This window comes from Tiliqua scincoides, chromosome 6 (genome assembly GCF_035046505.1).
Source record: "Tiliqua scincoides isolate rTilSci1 chromosome 6, rTilSci1.hap2, whole genome shotgun sequence".
Lineage (NCBI taxonomy): Eukaryota > Metazoa > Chordata > Lepidosauria > Squamata > Scincidae > Tiliqua > Tiliqua scincoides.
The window spans coordinates 10,665,955-10,678,145 of NC_089826.1; positions in this window are offsets into that span (position 1 = coordinate 10,665,955).

Below are 12,191 nucleotides of genomic sequence, written 5' to 3' on the forward strand. Positions count from 1 at the left end.
TTGCTGGGGCGGGGCACAATCGACGCATGCGCCGTGCGCACGATCACCAATCGTAGCTGAGAATGTGGATGCTGGCGGGGGGGCGGGGCACAATCCACGCGTGCGCCCTGCGCACGCTGACTAAGGGTAGCTTAGAATGTGGATGCTTGGGGCACAATCCACGCATGCGCGTCCCTCGTGCTGGCCAACGGTCGTTTTCAGCGATTGTGCCCACAGTCTCCTCAGACAAGCGTGCCCCACCCCCAAGAGTCTAAAGCTCTCAGCCCACATGAGGTGGCTGTGACGCATCTGCCCTCTGAGGCAGGACTGGCCATCCTCCCCTCCAGGGTTTCTGTCAATGCTAATGGGGAACAGTCGTTTAAACTGCTTTTAAAGTGTATCAACACAAGTGTAACACAAGTATGCAACACAAATATACATATATTAACATAACACAGGACCCCAAAGACTCCCAGCGCCTGAGGGCGCGCACATGGCCAGTGCTGTCAGGAGGCCAACTGAGGCAGCCGCCTAAGGCACAAACCTCAGAACCCTCAGGAACTCTGACAGGGAGTGAAAGTTTCATTTGGGCCCCTTCTCTTTGTAAACACAAGTATATAACAAGTATATTAACACTACACAGGGCACCAAGGCTCCTGGCACCTGAGGGGGCCTAAGGCACAGACCCCTTAGGAACTTTATCAGGGGGTACAAAGTTTCATTTGTGTTCTCTCTAAACACATGCATATAACACTACCCAGGGCACCTAGGCTCCTGGCACCTGAGGGGGCACACAAGGCCAGTGCTGTCATGAGGCCAATTGAGGCAGCTGCCTAAGGTGCAGACCTCTGAGGATCTTTATCAGGGGCTACAAAGTTTCATTTGGGCCCCTTCTCCATAAACACAAGTATATAACACAACACAGGACCCCAAAGACTCCTGGCACCTGAGGGGGCATGCAGGGCCAGTGTTGTCATGAGGCCAACGGAGGCCACCACCTAAAGCACAAACTTCAGACCCCTCAGGAACTTTATCAGGGGGTACAAAGTTTCATTTGGGCCACTTCTCAATAAACACAAGTATATAACACAAGTATATTAACACAACACAGGGTACCAAAGACATTTGGCACCTGAAGGGACACGCAGGGCCAGTGCTGTCATGAGGCCAACTGAGGCAGCTGCCTAAGGTGCAGACCTCAGGCCCCTGAGGAACCTTTTCAGGGGGTACAAAGTATCATTTGGGCCCCTTCTCTTCTCAGTTGGATCATAATGTTATGTGTAAAACTTGAGTTTGTCTGAGGAGGACCAGGGGGAAAACTGCTGCAGGAGAGGAGGCTGCAGTACCAGCAGAGGGAAGGTAGAGGCTGCTGTGTGCAGAGGCCTATAAAAGGGGCTGCACAAGCAAGGAGGGATAGACCACCAGGGAAGAGCTGCTGTGAGGAGCCTTGGTGAGCAAGCTCTGCAGAGGAAGAAAGATCACCAGGTGAGCTGGGAGAGGAGGAGCTGCAGAGCGGAGCTGAAACCTGAGAGCTGAGGAGACCAAGCCAAAGGAGGAACTGAGGAGAGAGAGCTGCAGCAAGGAGCCCCTGGGAGAGCCACTGAGAGCCAGGGAGCAACCAGCCAGCCTTTGCCACAAGTCCTGCTTCCTCCTGCCTGCCTAGTGCCTGCCTCAGGTCCTCCCTCAGTCAGGGAATTTGGAAGGAGGGTGTTGTCATTTTGGTTCAGGTTCCATTCCTCACAATAAAAGTCTTAATGTTACGTTGGTTTCAGTGGTCTCTTTCGATCCTGAATAACAATAATTATGATACAAAATTATGATATATAAAACTATGTAGGTAGGAGCCGTGGTCTGGTTAAGCTGAATGATGTCTGAAGAATGCTAAGCAGGAGCAGTCCTGGTTGATACTTGGATGGGAGATTGAAAATGACAAAGGATGGGAGACTTCCTGGAGAATGAAGCTGTCTTGAGAGAGGAAAAACCCAGGCATCACTGTTGTGACCTTACTGTGAGAAGGTGATGGACTTGCAAGCCATGCTGAGGCTGCAATCCTAAGTCTGCTGGGTAGACTTGGGTACACTGTTCTCCGGTGCCCTGTTTTAGGGAAGGTAGGCAGTTTCTTCAGAACTTAGCTAGAGGCTGTCCAAGCAGGCAACAACGTCCCTGAAACAGAGTGGTAGTCTGGAAGGGGGAAAAAGGGGGGGAGCAGTACCTGGCATGTCTCCTGGGAAACTGCCTTTCCACCTTGCTTTCTATATCTTCCCAATAAAAGGGAATGTTTTGGGATGTTCCAGTGTTTCCAGTGTGTGTGGAAGCGGTGTTGGCAACATTGGTTCAGAATGCTATCAAGGGCCCCAGGTAGTCTTCCTGAAGCTACTTCTGGAGTTTGTTCTTTCCAATGCAGTGTAATACCAGACATTCCTGGAGGCCCTCTTAAAATGTTAGGATTGCCCCCCTAGCCACCTGGAGATTGATGCTGATTCTTGGAGGTTCCAGGCCTGTCTTGAAGGGATAGCAACCTTGGGTCCTGGAGAATCAACAAGTCACATTCCACATTGTTGTGACCTACCAGCTTGGCCAAGGCTGTTAATCAGGGCTGAAAATGAACTCAAAAGTGCTTGACTGAAATATTGATCTAGAAGCGCTGAACAACATTGAGTGCCTGCCTGTGCTGGAGGAGCTTGACAGTGAACCAACCCTAGAAGAACTTCACGTGGCCCTGGACTCCCTTGCCTTTGGCAAGGCACCTGGAAAAGACAGCATCCCTGCTGAAGTCCTAAAGTGCTGCAAAGAGATCATCGTCACTGAGCTGCATGAAATCCTCTGTCTCTGCTGGAGAGAAGGTGGAGTACCTCAAGACATGAGGGATGCAAACATCATCACGCTGTACAAGAACAAAGGCGAGAGGGGTGACTGCAATAACTACCATGGCATCTCTCTCCTTAGCGTTGTAGGAAAGTTGTTTGCCCGAGTTGCACTAAAGAGGCTCCAGGTACTTGCAGAGAGCGTTTATCCAGAATCGCAGTGCGGATTCCGATCCAACAGGTCCACCACTGATATGGTATTCTCCCTTAGACAACTGCAGGAGAAATGCAGGGAACAGCGACAGCCACTCTTTATAGCCTTCATAGATCTCACGAAGGCCTTCAACCTGGTCAGCAGGGATGGTCTCTTCAAGATTCTCCCCAAGATTGGATGTCCACCCAGGCTCCTCAGCATCATCAGATCCTTCCACAAGGACATGAAGGGCACTGTTGTCTTTGATGGCTCCACATCAGACCCCTTTGACATCCGAAGCGGCGTGAAGCAGGGCTGTGTTCTTGCACCAACCTTGTTTGGGATTTTCTTCGCTGTCCTGCTGAAGCATGCCTTTGGAACCGCAACAGAAGTCATCTATCTCCGGACCAGATCAGACGGAAAGCTCTTCAACCTCTCCAGACTGAGAGCAAAGCCCAAAGTCCAGCTGAAATGTCTGCGTGACTTCCTCTTTGGCGACGATGCAGCTGTCACTACCCACTCTGCCAAAGATCTCCAGCAGCTCATGGATCGTTTTAGCAAGGCCTGCCAAGATTTTGGACTGACAATCAGCCTGAAGAAAACACAGGTCATGGTTCAGGATGTGGACTCATCTCCCTGCATTACAATCTCTGCGCATGAACTGGAGGTTGTCCATGACTTTGTGTACCTTGGCTCAACAATCTGACACTCTTTCTCTCGATACCGAGCTAAACAAGCGCATCGGTAAAGCAGCTACTACGTTTTCCAGACTCACAAAGAGAGTCTGGTCCAACAAGAAGCTAACGGAACATACCAAGATCCAGGTCTACAGAGCTTGCGTCCTGAGTACACTTCTGTACTGCAGCGAGTCATGGACTCTTCGCTCACAACAGGAGAGGAAACTGAACGCTTTCCACATGTGCTGCCTCCGACGCATTCTCGGCATCACCTGGCAGGACAAAGTTCCAAACAACACAGTCCTGGAACGTGCTGGAATCCCTAGCATGTATGCACTGCTGAAACAGAGACGCCTGTGTTGGCTCGGTCATGTCGTGAGAATGGATGATGGGCGGATCCCAAAGGATCTCCTCTATAGAGAACTCGTGCAAGGAAAGTGCCCTACAGGTAGACCACAGCTGCGATACAAGGACATCTGCAAGAGGGATCTGAAGGCCTTAGGAGTGGACCTCAACAGGTGGGAAACCCTGGCCTCTGAGCGGCCCGCTTGGAGGCAGGCTGTGCAGCATGGCCTTTCCCAGTTTGAAGAGACACTTGGCCAACAGACTGAGGCAAAGAAGGAAGGCCCATAGCCAGGGAGACAGACCAGGGACAGACTGCACTTGCTCCCGTTGTGGAAGGGATTGTCACTCCTGAATTGGCCTTTTCAGCCACACTAGACGATGTTCCAAAACCACCTTTCAGAGCGCGATACCATAGTCTCTCGAGACTGAAGGTTGCCAACAACTTCCCGGACCCTAAACTAAAACAACAAATGAAATACTTTTTGTAAGATAAAATAATCAGGGAAGTCATAAGAGTTTTTCCACCAGAGGGAGCTCAGCAGTAAAGATTAAAAGCAAAACAAAACAAAAAAACTTTATCATCTGTTTTCTTTCCTTGCAGATGACCTTTCTGCAGGCAATATAGGCACTGGTGTTATTACAGAGGAGTGCAGGTGTTTCCCCTCAAGCTGTTTTTGTTGTGGGTGTATCATATTGTATAGGCTGGAACTACCCCCAGGAATAATGGATTAAATTGAATGTATAGCCCTTTATAGAATACTGTGGCTATAATCCTATCCACACTTTCCTAGGAGTAAACTCCATTGACTATAATGGGACTTCTGAGTAGACATGCATAGGATGGGGCTCTGAGTTAATTAATTTTATGCAGTTGGCAATGTAGTTTTATAGATTGTTTTACATATGTGGATTCCCCTCCCTTTTGCATACCTTATCATCTTTGGTCATGGATGGCAGCCAGTTGGAATGGTTGTTTCAGTCTTCAGATAAATGGCACTCATTTATTTTGCAGTTTTATGCACTGGGCTTTTCCAGTGAGTTATAAACCATTAAGAGAGTTATTAGGAGAACTCTAAAATGTAGTACAGTCCCACATATACAATACAATAATTTCCTCCTTTTTAATTGATTTTTTGCTGTCTTTTTAATTCTACTGCTGTTGTTTTGGTTTGTAGTTTGTTTAAATCATTTTGTTTATAACCAATGTTTAAATTGTTTTTGCTTTAAATTTTGAGTTCATTTGAAAGGTAAGTTAGATTAACAAAAGTACAAATAATGAGGAATAAAATGGTTTATAAGAAAATTGAGGCTTTAAGGATATTCAGGGCTCAGTCCTATCCAACTTTCCAGCACCGGTGCAGCTGCAATGCAACCTTGAGGTAAGGTAACAAATGTTTTCATGCCTTGAGGAGGCCTCTGTGACTGCCCCACCACCACAGGATACAGTGCATGCCCCATTGGCATGGCTGCATCCACACTAGAAAATTGGATAGGATTGGGCCCTCAGATGTTAATTCAGTATGTACTGTATAGACAAAGATGGGATAATCATTTGAGTTCCCCCACTCTGAACTGACTGACAACAATCTTGTAATGCAAAGTCAAAAGGAGACCTCTGCCTTGCTACTTTTTGAAAGAGCTTTCTTAGCAGAATTCAGACATGCACAGGATCCTTCAATTTGGCTGGAGAAAGGTGCTCTGCATTCATTTTGCTTTGTCTACCCCATTAAAAAGTAACAAAGAAAACTGGTAGAGCAGAGAATGGTTTGCTAGAAAATTTAAATGCAGAAAAATGACAAAGAAATAAAGTATTTTACTGTCACAACATAGTCAACTTCTCCTTATAAAAATGCAGGAGCAGGCCACCATGGGGGTGAGTCAGGCATGCACCTTAAAGATCACTTTTTGATGCTACTTTTCAATCAGTTAATGCTACTGATTCAATGGACTTACCCTCCATATATGTACATGAGGTTGTGAAGTTTTACGCCTCTTGTATGAAAAACAGGCTATAAGTTTCTGCTTTTTATATGCATCTCTTGTATTTTCCTGGGAAACTATCAAAGAGTATTCAATGGCAGCTTTAGCACTAAGGATGCTGATGTGACAGACAACCCCAAAACAGCAAAGATATTCATATAAATTAGTTTTATTTCAAAAGTATAAATATCAGAGAAGTTACATACATACTTCATACAACATCAAATCAAAGTAAAACATGGTTGTCTAGGATTTTTTTTTTTGTGAACTTAGTATCAAAATCTAGGCCTCTTTCTATTCTAAAAGGATAGCATTTCCTACAATCTAGCTGGTGTAGTGCAAAGTTCTGCACTGTTCCACTGGTGTGGGTTTCCCAGGCTAGTATGTAGGACCATGCTGTTAAAAGGTGTGTTTAAATAAATAAATAAATAAATAAATAAAAAGCAAAATACAGTACTGGTTTTCTGAACCATGAATGTATACAATTGAATGCCGATTGTCTGAACCTCTCTGCTTTTATCCAGGTTCATGGTGTCCATAAGCCACCATCAATATAGCCTGATGTAGATAACACTACTATTTAAAGCAGCCTTCTGATCATCCTGGGCTGCAGTCTAAAGGCAGAATGGTGAGCTTTGCACATGCATCAGAATTTCCAAGCTCACCCTCTTCTAAAGTTAGCCCTGGATGCTGCTTGACCTGAGCAACCTTCAGTGCAAGAAAAAGAGATGCAGGTGGGGCAAAAAAAATCCCAGAAGATACGTGGAAGCACTTGTGGTATACTCAGAATAGCTCTTTGGATTGGAACTTAGATATGCTCAATAAATTCAAGTTAGTGGGATTTTGCAGTATACGGGTGAGACAGGGCCATAGAAGCAAGCCAAACTTATGCTAAGATCAAATCAAATGCCAGGCTCATACATTATAAGGATATGTTTTGTTCAAATGTTTAAAAGCATAATGTTTAGCAAGCACATTTGCTTAGCAGATATAGGGAAAATGTTTGTGGCTAGATATTCACAAACAGATTTGGGCTGACAGACCAAATGCTTAATGTATTTGTATTTGTCATGTATTTTGAACATGCATCACATGTTCAAAAGTCAGCTAAAATCCATCTCTGAGTCTAACAGAAGCAATTTCTGTTAGAGTCACATTCAGTAAATGCAGGCTAATTAGCAGTTTAACAGGAGAAAATGAAAGTTTGGGTCCATTTGTGCTTCTGTTGCAGCTGACTTTAGGAAACACATGGCCCAGCCTGGATATAAAGAAATCCCTTTGATTCTTTAGAACTTTTAGCAAGAAAAGGCTTTTTAAATAATATATTTGGGTTTCTTCTAAAGTTAAAATATATCAAAGTTCCATGTTAAGATTGGTTAGATGGATTAAAATAAGGTAAAATCAAATGAACTTGAATTCACCCCTTCCAAAGTGCTAGGCTGAGATGGCACAAAAGACCTTCCTAAAACAATTTGACACATCAACAGATAAGATCAGGCTAGCTGTCAAGCCTAATTGAAGAAGAATTAGAAGCCCTCCACTAATTTTAATAACTTTCGGCCGGTCTCGAATATCCCATTCCTGGGCAAGGTGATTGAGCGGGTGGTGGCATCCCAGCTTCAGAGGGTACTGGAGGAAACAGATTATCTGGACCCATTCCAATCTGGCTTCAGGCCGGGGTTCGGGACGGAGACTGCCTTGGTGGATGACCTTCGCCGGGGGATGGACAGGGAGAGTGCAACCCTGTTAGTCCTGCTGGACCTCTCGGCGGCTTTCGACACCATCGACCATGGTGTCCTTCTGGGTCGGCCGGCCGGGTTTGGGCTTGGAGGCACTGTTTTGAAGTGGTTCCGCTCCTTCCTGGCTGACAGATCCCAAAAGGTGGTGCTGGGGGACACCTCTTCAGCACCCCGACCTCTTAGGTTTGGGGTGCTGCAGGGTTCCATCTTATCCCCCATGCTTTTTAACATCTACATGAAGCCGCTGGGAGAGGTCATCCGGGGGTTTGGAGTGGGTTGCCATCAGTATGCTGATGACACCCAGCTTTATCTCTCCTTTCCCCCTGATTCTGAGGAGGCAGTTGAGGTCCTGGATCGCTGTCTGGAGGCGGTTAGGGGCTGGATGTGGGCGAACAAGCTGAAATTAAATCCGGATAAGACAGAGGTGCTCTTGGTTTGGAAATTCACAGCTCGGATACTGGACTATCGTTCTGCTCTGAATGGGGTTGCGCTCCCTCTGAAGGAGCAGGTTCGCAGCTTGGGGGTTCTCCTGGATCCACAGCTGCTCCTGGAGTCCAGGGGAGCCTTTGCTCAGCTTTGGCTGATTCGCCAGCTGCGACCATACCTGAGCTGCGCGGACCTGACCACAGTAACCCAGTAACTGCCCTAGTGACAGCTAGATTAGATTATTGCAATGTGCTCTACGTGGGGCTGCCTTTGAAGACAGTCTGGAAATTACAACTAGTACAGAACGCGGCTGCTCGTGTGGTTGCTGGGGCACGTCCGTTTGACTCTGCCGAGCCGTTGCTTTGGTGGCTACACTGGCTGCCGGTTCTGTTCCGGGCCCAATTCAAGGTGCTAGTTTTGACTTTTAAAGCCCTTTACGGCTCGAGTCCGGGTTATTTGAGGGACCGCCTCCTTCCCTACAATCCTGCCCTTGCTCTTAGATCAGGGGTGCTCAATACGTCGATCGCGATCGACTGGTCGATCGCGAGGCAAAATGAGTAAATCGCAGGCTTCTCTCCTGTCCACGCATTCCTGGGAGTGAGCCCCTTTGACTCTACTGGGGCTGACTCGTGAGTAGACCTGGAGAGGAGCCGCTCGCAGGCTTCTCTCCTGTCCACGCATCCCTGGGAGTGAGCCCCTGGCAGGCTTGTGAGCCCAGGGAGTGAGCCCCTGGCAGGCTCCTCCATGGGAGAGGAGCCACTGGCAGGCTTCTCTCCTATCCATGCATCCCTGGGAGTGAGCCCCGTTGACTCTACTGGGGCTGACTTACCTTTCCCCTGTTTTTGCACTGGTATGTATGGAGATCTGCCCCCCCCAACTTCCATCTGTTGGTTCTGTGTGCAAGGGGTTTTGCACTGGTCTTGCTGTGATGTCTATATAGAGATCTTCCCTCCACCACACCTTTCCCCTGTTTTTGCACTGGTCTGTATAGAGATCTGCTCCCCCCCCCACTTGCATTGGAATCCAGGAAGATCTGGTGAGGAGGTAGATGTGGTGTCAGCAGTGGCCCCTTTAAGGGTATTCCTGGGCATCCAGCAGAGTTTGCTGCACAGCTGCAGCCACTTGAAGGCAATAGGGCCCTCAAGGGATATAAGAGCACCTGAGGCAGGAAGGGCTCCACTTATTTATGTGAGTCAGCCTTTTCCTACATGAAGATCATTAAGTTCCACCATGACTGATGAACATTTGGAAGTGAGCTTGAGGCTGGCTGTCAGCAGCTACTGTCTGGACTATGCATCCTTGGCTGATTCACTTCAGTGCAAGTCATCAAAGTAAACTCAAGTAATTACAAAAAATGTTTATAGTTAATTATGTTGTGTTGTGCAATATTGGCTCATGCGGTTATGCAAGGTACACCAACATACATTGTACACATAAATGTTATATGTTATGATGGCGTGGACATTGTGAAAAAAACTCTGGTAGTTCTCTGGGCCTTGCTGGGTTTCAAAGTAGCTCTCGAGCCAAAAAAGTGTGAGCACCCCTGTCTTAGATCATCTGGGGGGGCCCTTTTGACTGTGCTGCCACTAAGAGATGTGAGAGGGGCGGCGGCCAGGAAGAGGGCCTTCTCGATGGTGGCCCCCGAACTGTGGAATACTCTCCCCTTAGAATTGAGAACTGCTCCCTTGATGCTAATATTTCGGCGTGGACTGAAGACCTTTTTATTCCAAAAAGCTTTTAATTGTTGACAGGCTGGCTGGCGTTCCTGCTTTTTTTAATATGAGAATCCACGGGCTTTGTTTGTTTTTTGAGATTTTTAATTATTGTAATTGTTTTAATGATTGTTTTTAATGTTGTATTTTAAATTGTTTGTAAGCTGCCTTGTGTGCCCTTTGGGCAAAAAGGCGGGGTATAAATTAATAAAATAATAATAATAGTAATAATCATAATTGATATATAGAGCTAGGCAGCAGCTTCAAAAGAAGTTAGGAATGCCCCCCCAAGCCCATAGGGCTGCATTTAGACAAAGAGAAAAATAGGATTTAAACAGCGAAGATCCAGTATTTTAATATAGCTAAATAAGCTTTCGTTATGAACCCAAATGTTAATGGGTGTTATAGCTAAGTTAGTTATTTGTCTCTATGATTCAAGGAATAGGATGCTTAGCAGTGTTTTAGAACAAAAGAGAGCATTTATGATCTCTGAAGCTGTAGCAAAATAGCCAAACAATAAATTTGGGATAGTGTTACAGATCCTTCTACCAACGGCCACTGGGCACTAAAGATGCCTAATGAGGATTGCCTAATAAGGTTGTAAATAACAGAAGCTGCTAGTCTTACACCCAAAATACACAGAGAGTCAAAAGATATTTTTGTATTCAGGTTCTTCTTAGAACCAAATGCAGTTTGAAATATGTTTGCAAATATTTTTAATCAGAGTGAAAGCTTGATTGCTAATGTTATTGAAAGTTAGATTATAGAAATATACAGAAATAATTATTGAAAAAGGTTCAAGCCTCAAATGTAATCCAAAATTGCAGCTCTAAGCAAAAGCAATCAAAGCTGCTTCCAGCCATAAATTAAAAGTCTAACAGAGACCCTACAGTTCTGTATATCTCTGTAAGATTTCAAAGTGGCACGCTTAGATATTTGAATTGGAACTTCTAAGATTGGAAATAAGAAAGGCACCTAAAGCAGGATGCATAATAATAAGATTAACAATACAAATGAAACAGTTATTCAGGTTGCTAAAATTAGTTAGATTTAATAATGAGAAAAGATTTAAGTCTCTAATATGCCTCAAATGAGCCTTGAAAAACAGATGCAGCACAGTTAAGTAATACAAACAAAGCTCATGGATTTGGAATGTAGTACCCTTATCTAGGCAGAAAGCATATTCAGCCTTATATCATGCCTGTCAATTAGAAAAGGAGCAATAGTATTAGAAAGAGGCCAGACAATTAATGACTTTCCCTTGGCGTCAACGCATTTTTAATGAGAGGATAGTTAATTTTGTATGACAGGACAAGATATGGAACTTGGTAAGAGGCAGACATCTACAAATCTTGGTTGACAGGAATCCATAAATAAGGGCATCTGGAAGATATCAAAGGGGCCCAAATTAAAAGAGACGCTGCCTGCCTTCTGAAAATGAACAGAGAAATCAAGGATTCTAAAAGGAAAACACTCAAAAACCTTGTTTTTTAAGCAAAATTAGGATTGTTTGGTATGAAATTAAAGCTCTACGTCCACTGGGGATCAAAAAGAACCTAAAAATAAGTTCTTAGGAGGTTCAAATTAAATAAGAAAAGTTCAAGATTTAAGCTCTGGATAGGTACAGAGTGCCACCTACAGGTTGTTGGAAACAGTGTTTTCTGGAAATATGCATTTTCCACATATGGCAGTAACCTGAGATAATCAAATACCTGAAAGCTTGTGCCCAATCAAAAGAGAGGCCTCATTTCTGATGTCACCCACTCTTGGCCAATGGTAGTGAGACTTTTCAAACAAAGAGACCAGGACTATATAAGCTGAAACACACATTGGAACATTGCTATTCTCTGGAAGCACTGAGAATTGACACAGCTCTCTGTGCTCCCCATTTTGAACAACAAGAGAAGCCCATTGCTGGCAATGAATAAAGCTTGCAGATGACCACAACTCGAGTCTGCTGAGTTTGTTCTTGAACCTTGAAGTTACCTCGCAACACGGGCAAATCAATCCTAATCTTAGCAGGGCCGCCATCTAAGCAGTGGCACCAAAATGGCAACCGCTGTATCCTGTGGAGGCTGCCAGAAGTCTCTCTTCCCCTGAGTAAGGGCGCAGGCCCTCAATGGGGCTACTCGAGTCTGCGTTGACTGTTTTGGCCGGCACAGACTGGAGAACCTCTGTGATGATAGGATCCTCCGCCAGTCCCACCCCTCCCGATCAGTTCCTCCTCCCTCCCTGGAACGTCTCCCTGTGCCCCCCAAACCCTCACTGCCACCCAGCAGTTATCATTGGGTGCTCCTGCAGTGTCCTCCATCTGGTGTTGGGCCTAGCATCAACTG